We start from the raw sequence: 8,646 nt of genomic DNA, 5'->3' as shown, positions 1-8,646 counted from the left end.
CATGTCTTTTTCAAATGTTTTATTCCAATCTGTGACTTTTCATTTTCTATTGTCTTTTACAGAAGAGTCTTTAATTTTAATGAAGTTCAGTGTATCAATTATGTCTTTTCTTTGTGGCTGTATATAAAAAAGAATACAATACCTAAAGTCATCTAGTTTTTCTCCTATGTTATCTTCCAACAGTTTTATAGTTTCACATGTACAGATCACATTTAGGTATGTGATCTATTTTGAGTTTTTATGAAGAGTGTCAGATCTATGTCTAGTTTCATTTAAATCCCATTTGGTGATGGTGTATAATTCTTTATACATGTTGGATTACATTTGCTAATATTTTGTTGAGAAATGTGTATGTATGTTCATGAGAGCTACTAGTCTGTAGTTTTCTTATAATACCTTTGTCTGGTTTTGTTGTTACGGTAATTCTGGCCTTATAAAATGAGTTAGGAAATAATCCTTTACTTTTATGTTCTGGAATAAATTGTACAGAATTGATATAATTTCTTCCTTTAACGTTTGGTAGAATTCACCAGTAAACTCATCTGGGCCTGCTACTGTTTATTCAATTTGTTTAATAGATTAGAAAGAACTTGTAAAAGAGATTTGTTCAGGCCTATTCAAATTGTCTGTTTCTTCTTTTGTGGGCTTTGGCTAATTGTGTCTTTCAGGAATTGGTCCATTCCATCTAAGTTATTAAATTATGGGTATTAGAGTCTTTCACAGTATTTCTTTATTATCCTCTTAATGGCTATGAGATCTGTAGTAATGTCTCTACTTTCATTACTGGTATTATTAATTTGTGCCTGTTTTTTTTGTTGTTGTTGTTGTTGTTGTTTTTTGTTTTCCCTAAGTTACCCTGATTAGAGGCTTATAGATTTTACTGATCTTTTCTGAGAACACTCTTTTGGTTTTGTTGTTTGTCTATTGATTTTCTGTGTTCAATTTCATTGATTTCTGCTCCAAGTTCACCTAATGTTTATTTTTTCAGAAAACATTTACTGAGTTTTGGCATATGTTTGATACTCTCTCAGGCTCCTGGAAATGAATAGTGAAACAACAGACAAAATCCCACACCAAAATGGCATGTGTGATGATACTGTGACAAACACAAGCATGATGTAGAATGTAGATCTTATAGTAGATGTAAAGAATAGTAGTTTTTGGTCTAAAGATGTTGACTTTTTAAATAGTTTTTCATTATTGATAGTGATGAAGAGGAAAAAGTAGATTTGTGGGAGTCATTTATTAAGTCATTCAGTGGTCCAGATGAAACTTGACTTAGGTCACTTGAATTAGATTTGTGGTGGTAGAATTGGAGAAGTGAACTGACTTAGGAGCGGGATTAACTGGTACAATTAAGAGGTTTGGATTGAGTTACATGGACATGGAAAACAAGTATGTTGTGCCAGGTATGATACTGAGTTATTTTCTAGCTTGTGGAACCAGATGTATAGTATTTAGAAACAAGAATTGTTTACTCATACTTAATAGTATTCAAAATAGGACAAATGCTCCAAATAGTACAAGTAACCCTTCTTTTTTAGTGTCAGCTTCCCTCAACCCCTATACTTTTTTTTTTTTAAACCAAACTTACCTGTCATTTGCCAGCTCAAAAATGAGTTGGAAGTCTAATTTTAGGAATTATTCAAGATTTCTGCAAAGTAATGCCTTGGTATCTCTTTATCCATTAGGAAATATTTACAGAGCAAAATACATCAAATATATATTTTATTTATTAGGACATTGAAGCATTAGTTTTTATGTTCTTCTAAAAATTTAGCACCATTATCAATTTGAATAATAAGTCTTTTAATTCCTTACCTTTTGCTTACCTTGGGAAACATCTTAATTTCAAGGTGCTTAATAGTGATACATTTAGCAATATAACTTGAATATTTTTATATTTTCTCCGTTAAGTAGACGTCCTGTACAATATATACATATTTTTGAAAACCAAAAAACTGTTCTTCTTAACCTACTCATAAAGTAGCTTGAGTTATCTGCTCAAATTATCTAATAACTAATATCTATATTAGTTATTACTTAATTATATTAATCTATTTTTGCCAGCATACCTTAGCTTACTGTATATCAAATATATATGTCCTTTACTTCTATATAGCAGTCTTTGGTTTTTAAAAAAATATATCAAACTGGGGCACCTGGTGGCTCAGTTGGTTAAATATCTGACTCCTGATTTTGGCTCAGGTCATCATCTCATGGTACATGAGTTCAATCCCTGCATTGGTTTCTGTGCTGACAGGGTGGAGCCTGCCTGAGATTCTCTCTCCATCCCCCCACCCCCCCTTCTCTCTCTCTCTTCCTTTTTGTCTGCTCCTTCCCTGCTCATGCTGTCTCTCTCTCTCTCTCTCTCTCTCTCTCTCTCTCGTAAAATAAATAAGCTTAAAAAAAGATGAAAGAAATTTAAAAAACTATCAAACCAAGTTACCATAAAGACTTTACTTTGAGAATCAATTTCTAGTCTGATATGTAAAGGTTAACTCATTTGGTGGTCAACTTTTTCTATCTGCTAACATGATCAAAATAAAAATTACTTAAGAACATTAAAGTATTCATCAAAATTTTCTACAAGTGTTTTTGAATACTTCCATAATGGTATATAGAAAAAGCAAGATGTATATTAAAAAGAGAAATAATGTGTTCTCTTTGGCAGCACGTACACGAAATTAAGAATGACACCAAGAGGATTAGCATGGCCCCTGTGCAAGGATGACATGTAAATTTGTAAAGTACTTCATATTTAAAAAATATTTTCTACATCTCTAAAGGTTTTGAAAACCATTATGCCATGAGAAAAATGCATTCAGATGGAAACTGATTTTATGATCAACTCCTAAGGGGTGTTTTTTTATTTAAGTGTATCCATTGAATAACAATAAAGAAAACTCTGTTTTGTTTTTGTTTTTGTTTTTGTTTTGCTTTCCAATGCTATTGATTTGGAATAGTGAATTAGGTTACATTTGAGGTCTGATACACTGGGCTGAGCTTTGTCGACAGCCTAGTTTGTGGCATGGATTCTGTAAGACGTGGATTTTGAGTGGTACACTTTGACTGCTAAGGAGTGCTTGAGCTATTTTTACTCACTTGGTCAGCCCTACTTGTGAGCAGTAGAATACTGTTTTTTAGGTGACTGGCAAGATTTAAGAGCGCTGTTAGAAACATTTATTATAGACATTGGCCTAAAGGGTGGCCTCTCAGGCGTTTTTTGACCTACTTTAAGTAAGAAATCACACAAAAATCTGTTGATCATTGGGATAATGGAATTTAAAGTCTAGGGACACCTAATTATATCACAACAATAATTATGACTATTTGCTATCAAATACAGTACATAATCATTACTTAGAATCAGAAGCATCAGAAAATACAAAATACTGTGTTTTAAAACTTTTCCGGTGACCATTTTCTACCCTTTGTCCTAAGGGTGTGAGGTAACAGATTTGACTTACTCAATATGTTAATTCAGTATAAATTTCCTCTGTGGATTATATTATTTTCACGGTCAGAACAAAAGTATGCTTCTCAGACAATTGGATTTCTTTTTAATTCTTTCATTTCACCTCATGTGTCAAAATTATAATGAAGATACGTGATATTGTATCTCCTGTGTCATCCCCAGGACATATCAGGTTATGATTATCTGATTAGGTTACTGATGTTGCTGGGCACATCCTGCTTGTTCTGCTAATTTCTTTAGACATATTTTCTCAAAGAGAAAGAACAGATAAGATCTTCAGCATCTTAAAATCTTTAAGGAATTCCTTTATATTTTCCCAAAAAATTGTTTTGAAAGAAGATTTATGTTTCATCTACTTCTGAATATTTGAAATATAAATGAACAATTATGAAAAGTTAGAGATATATAGTGCTTTTTGTCATGATTATGAAATAGCAAACAGTAGTGTGTGTCATATTGTCAAACAACAAAAATATGTTAAATAGGTAAAAAAAATTCATGTTATGAGCACCACCATGAATACACATAAAAGGAATATATACTGTCCAATGTTTCAAAGTAATAAATGCTGGGGCGCCAGGGTGGCTCAGTCGGTTAAGCGTCCAAATTCGGCTCAGGTCATGATCTCACAGTGCGTGGTTTCAAGCCCCACATGTGGCTCTGTGCTGACAGCTCAGAGCCTGGAGCCTGCCTTGCATTCTGTGTCTCCCTCTCTCTCTGCCCCCTGCCCCACCAGCTCACTCGTGCTCTCTCTCTCTCAAAGATAAATAGACATTAAAAAATTCAAAGTAATAAGAAATGCGTATCTCAATCCAGGGAAATTTTCATATAAGATAGGTAATCATTAATTGAATCATAGGGCATATATTTGGAATTATTTACAGATTCCAACTGAATAACAATATAGATAGTATTTCCTATAGACTGGTCCTTGCAAAAATTATAATGAACTGTCTTTAACCCAGTTCCCTAGGCATATACTGCGGAGATTTGCTTACAGAAAGTTTATTGGGAGATCCTCTCAGTATCAAAACCTGTACTATAGTACAGATTGAATGTTTACAACTGCCAAATTCATTTGTTGAAATCCTAACCTCAAAGGTGATGGTATTAGGAGATGGAAGTTATGGAGGTGATTATTTCATGAGGGTGTAGCCCTCTTGATTGGGATTGGTACCTTTATAAAAGAGGCCCATAGAGCTCCCTCACCCCTTCCTCCATGTGAAGTTACATAAGGAAGAGGACCCTCATCTGACACCAAATCTGCCGGTGTCTTGATCTTAAACTTCCCAGCCTTCAGAATTATGGGAACTAAACCTGTTGTTCATATAAGCCACTCAGTCTGTGGTATTTTGTTATAACAGCCCAAATGGAATAAAACAACCTGTGAGAGAGGGTTCAAAGTAAGCAGGATCTGGTACACATACTGCAATGCCATGAGGAGTGCTGTAGCTGGGTGGTCCTGGCAGTTGGGAATTGAAACAGGAGAGCAGGGGCTTTGTATCCATGCATAGATCAGGAAAGCTTTCGAGGTAGGATGAAGCAGCTCCTTTGGGCTGCCGGCAATTCTAGGGGAGGGATTCAGCTATGAACTGGCAGCAGGTAAAATTTGTAGCAACTGAGGAAATAAGGGCTCTAACACACCTTAGAATTTACTACTGATCAATAAACTCACATTCTGATGATGTTCAGGATTTCTTTTTTTCTTAATGTTTATTCATTTTTGAGAGAGTGAGTGGTAGAGGGTGAGAGAGAGAGAGGGGTACAGAGGATTCAAAGCAGGCTCTAGCTGATAGCAGAGTCTGTGGTACTCAAACTCATGAATCATTAGATCATGACCTGAGCTGAAGATCTTGACTGACTGAGACACCCAAGCTCCCCTAGTGATGTTCGGGACTTGAATACACTTTTGTAATTATCATGAAATGGTAATGACTTCTATATAGTCATATAAAACTAACTAATACTTAAAGGTAATGCTTATTTAATATTTTCAACAATATAACAACGCAGTAAAATAAAACCATTTAAATGTCACAAAAGAAACACATATAAAAGAAAATTATACTTTAATAGAAGACTCAAGTTATAAATGCAGCAGGAATTTCTTTTAAAAAAGTAAAATTAAAAAGAAATTATGCCGAAGTATTCACAGTGATAATTGTGTTAGGTGTTTTGGGGAGCAATTTTTCAATACTTTTATCTTTCAATTTTTTATCAATGAGTATGGATTTATCCAGTGTACTTCAGGACAAGCACACTGTATACTCTTCTTGATGATTTTGCAAGCTTTGGACTTCTTGGCTTTGGTTTACTTTGTTTCTGGGCATTCCATTGTTATTTTTAGCTATTTTTAGCATTGTTATTTGCCCTGTGGGCTGAATATTTCATATTCAGCATTATTTCTGCTGAATCAAGACCACACTATCCTGAAAAGCAGTATACTACTCTCTCTTTAACTTTCGTTGATAACCATTATTTTTCAACTTTATGTTGTATTTCACCACCTCCTTAAGCAGTTTATCCAGATCTCTTTGAGTGGTTTTGTTATTTTGCTCTTCATATCATATGTCTTAAAATATTATCTAAGAGTCTATCCAACTCCTACTCTTGAGTTTTTCTTGCTTAAGTATGATAATCCCTAATAACTTCTAGAAAAAGTGAGGTGTACAAAGCCTTGGAATATGTGAGCCACTTTTTGAGGAAAGATGTTGGGGAGATAAAGAGAAAAAAAAAAGAATATGAATTGAAAAAGGTAAAGTGAAGGAAACAAAATAGATATTGAATGAAAATATAAAAATTATATCCAGGTAGGTCTGTCTTCACTCCATTAGCTAGAGAAACAGCATGTAAAACACTTATAGCCTCTGCTGCGAGGCTAACTCTATGTCCAAGACATGTAGGTGAAGGCTGTGCTGCTTTAATTTTATTACAAGGACATCTGTGTTCTAAACCTATATATTAATAAGGTAAATGGTCTTTTTTATATCATCTGTCTAAATACAGTACTTTTGTATTAGCTGATTTTCTGTGATAAATTCTCTAGGCTGCAACCCAAATAATATGGGGATGTGTGTATATGAAATCATTGTTCCTATAATTTTTAAATTCCAGTATAAATAAGACAGTGTTATATGCGTTTCTGTGTACAATATAGTGATTCAAGAATTCTCTACATTATTCAGTGCTCATCATGATAAGTGTGCTCTTAATCCCTGTCACCTGTTTCACCCATTCTCCCATCTACCTCCTGTACTTTTGTATTCCAAGGCATCTTGATCTATGGGTATGTAGGATCATACCACGTAGGAAGAAGCTCTGTAATAGGATATGGTGGTGGCATCATGAGTCATTATTCAAAAAAGTGATATAGAAATAGAGATAAAACAATCAAATTTAGTATTTGTTTTATAGATGGATATAAGTAAAATAACACCCTGATCATCTTGGTCACTCTTGCCATGTCGGCTTCCAAGAACTTTGAGTGCATGGACTGGAACTTTCACTCCACGGTGAATAACTCGAATCCAATCAAAATATTAATCTGTGTAATTTGTGCGGTATGTTCAGTAAGGGAAGTGTCCGTTTGGCAGGTTTTTTTTTTTAATATGAAATGTATTGTCAAATTGGTTTCCATACAACACCCAGTGGTCATCCCAACAGGTGCCCTCCTCAATACCCATCCCCCACCCACCCCTCCCTCCCACCCCTCATAAACCCTCAGTTTGTTCTCAGTTTTTAGAAGTCTCTTATGTTTTGGCTCCTTCTGTCTCTACCCATTTTTTTTTCCTTCCCCTCCCCCATGGTCTTCTGTTAAATTTCTCAGGATCCACATACGAGTGAAACAATATGGAATCTGTCCTTCTCTGTATGACTTATTTCACTTAGCATAACACTCTCTAGTTCCATCCACGTTGCTACAAAAGGACATATTTCATTCTTTCTCATTGCCACGTAGTATTCCATTGTGTATATAAACCACAATTTCTTTATCCATTTGTCAGTTGATGGACATTTAGGCTCTTTCCATAATTTAGCTATTGTTGAGAGTACTGCTATAAACATTGGGGTACAAGTGCCCCTATGCATCAGTACTCCTGTATCCCTTGGGTAAATTCCTAGTAGTGCTACTGCTGGGTCATAGGGTAGGTCTATTTTTACTTTTTTGAGGAACCTCCACACTGTTTTCCAGAGCGGCTGCACCAGTTTGCATTCCCACCAACAGTGCAAGAGGGTTCCTATTTCTCCACATCCTCTCCAGCCTCTGTAGTCTCCTGATTTGTTCATTTTGGCGACTCTGACTGGCGTGAGGTGATATCTGAGTGTGGTTTTGATTTGTATTTCCCTGATGAGGAGCGACGTTGAGCATCTTTTCATGTGCCTGCTGGCCATCCGGATGTCTTCTTTAGAGAAGTGTCTATTCATGTTTTCTACCCATGTCTTCACTGGATTATTTGTTTTTCAGGTGTGGAGTTTGGTGAGCTCTTTATAGATTTTGGATACTAGCCCTTTGTCCGATATGTCATTTGCAAATATCTTTTCCCATTCCATTGGTTGCCATTTAGTTTTGTTGGTTGTTTCCTTTGCTGTGCAGAAGCTTTTTATCTTCATGAGGTCCCAATAGTTCATTTTTGCTTTTAATTCCCTTGCCTTTGGGGATGTGTCAAGTAAGAAATTGCTGTGGCTGAGGTCAGAGAGATTTTTCCCTGCTTTCTCCTCTAGGGTTTTGATGGTTTCCTGTCTCACATTCAGGTCATTTATCCATTTTGAGTTTGTTTTTGTGAATGGTGTAAGAAAGTGGTCTAGTTTCATTCTTCTGCATGTTGCTCTCCAGTTCTCCCAGCACCATTTGTTAAAGAGACTGTCTTTTTTCCATTGGATATTCTTTCCTGCTTTGTCAAAGATTAGTTGGCCATACGTCTGTGGGTCTATTTCTGGTGTTTCTATTCTATTCGATTGGTCTGTGTCTGTTTTTGTGCCAATACCATGCTGTCTTGATGATGACAGCTTTGTAGTAGAGGCTAAAGTCTGGGATTGTGATACCTCCTGCTTTGGTCTTCTTCAAAATTATTTTGGCTATTCGGGGCCTTTTGTGGTTCCATACAATTTTAGGATTGCTTGTTCTAGTTTCGAGAAGAATGCTGGTGCAATTTTGATTGGGATTGCAT

The 8,646-nt window shown here is 35.5% G+C and overlaps 1 non-coding gene across 1 annotated transcript; it reads left to right on the top strand.

Annotated features, from left to right (window-relative positions):
• Nucleotides 1-2,658: 2,658 nt before the first annotated feature.
• LOC132670516 (U6 spliceosomal RNA) lies at nucleotides 2,659-2,765 on the top strand. The gene has a single exon (XR_009606753.1). It is a non-coding gene; the product is annotated as a U6 spliceosomal RNA (small nuclear RNA).
• Nucleotides 2,766-8,646: the final 5,881 nt, after the last annotated feature.

Source organism: Panthera onca, chromosome B3 (assembly GCF_046562875.1).
Source record: "Panthera onca isolate mPanOnc1 chromosome B3, mPanOnc1 haplotype 2, whole genome shotgun sequence".
Taxonomy (NCBI): Eukaryota; Metazoa; Chordata; class Mammalia; order Carnivora; family Felidae; genus Panthera; species Panthera onca.
Note: the sequence above shows the minus strand (reverse complement) of the source record. Positions and strands in the feature narration are given on the sequence as shown.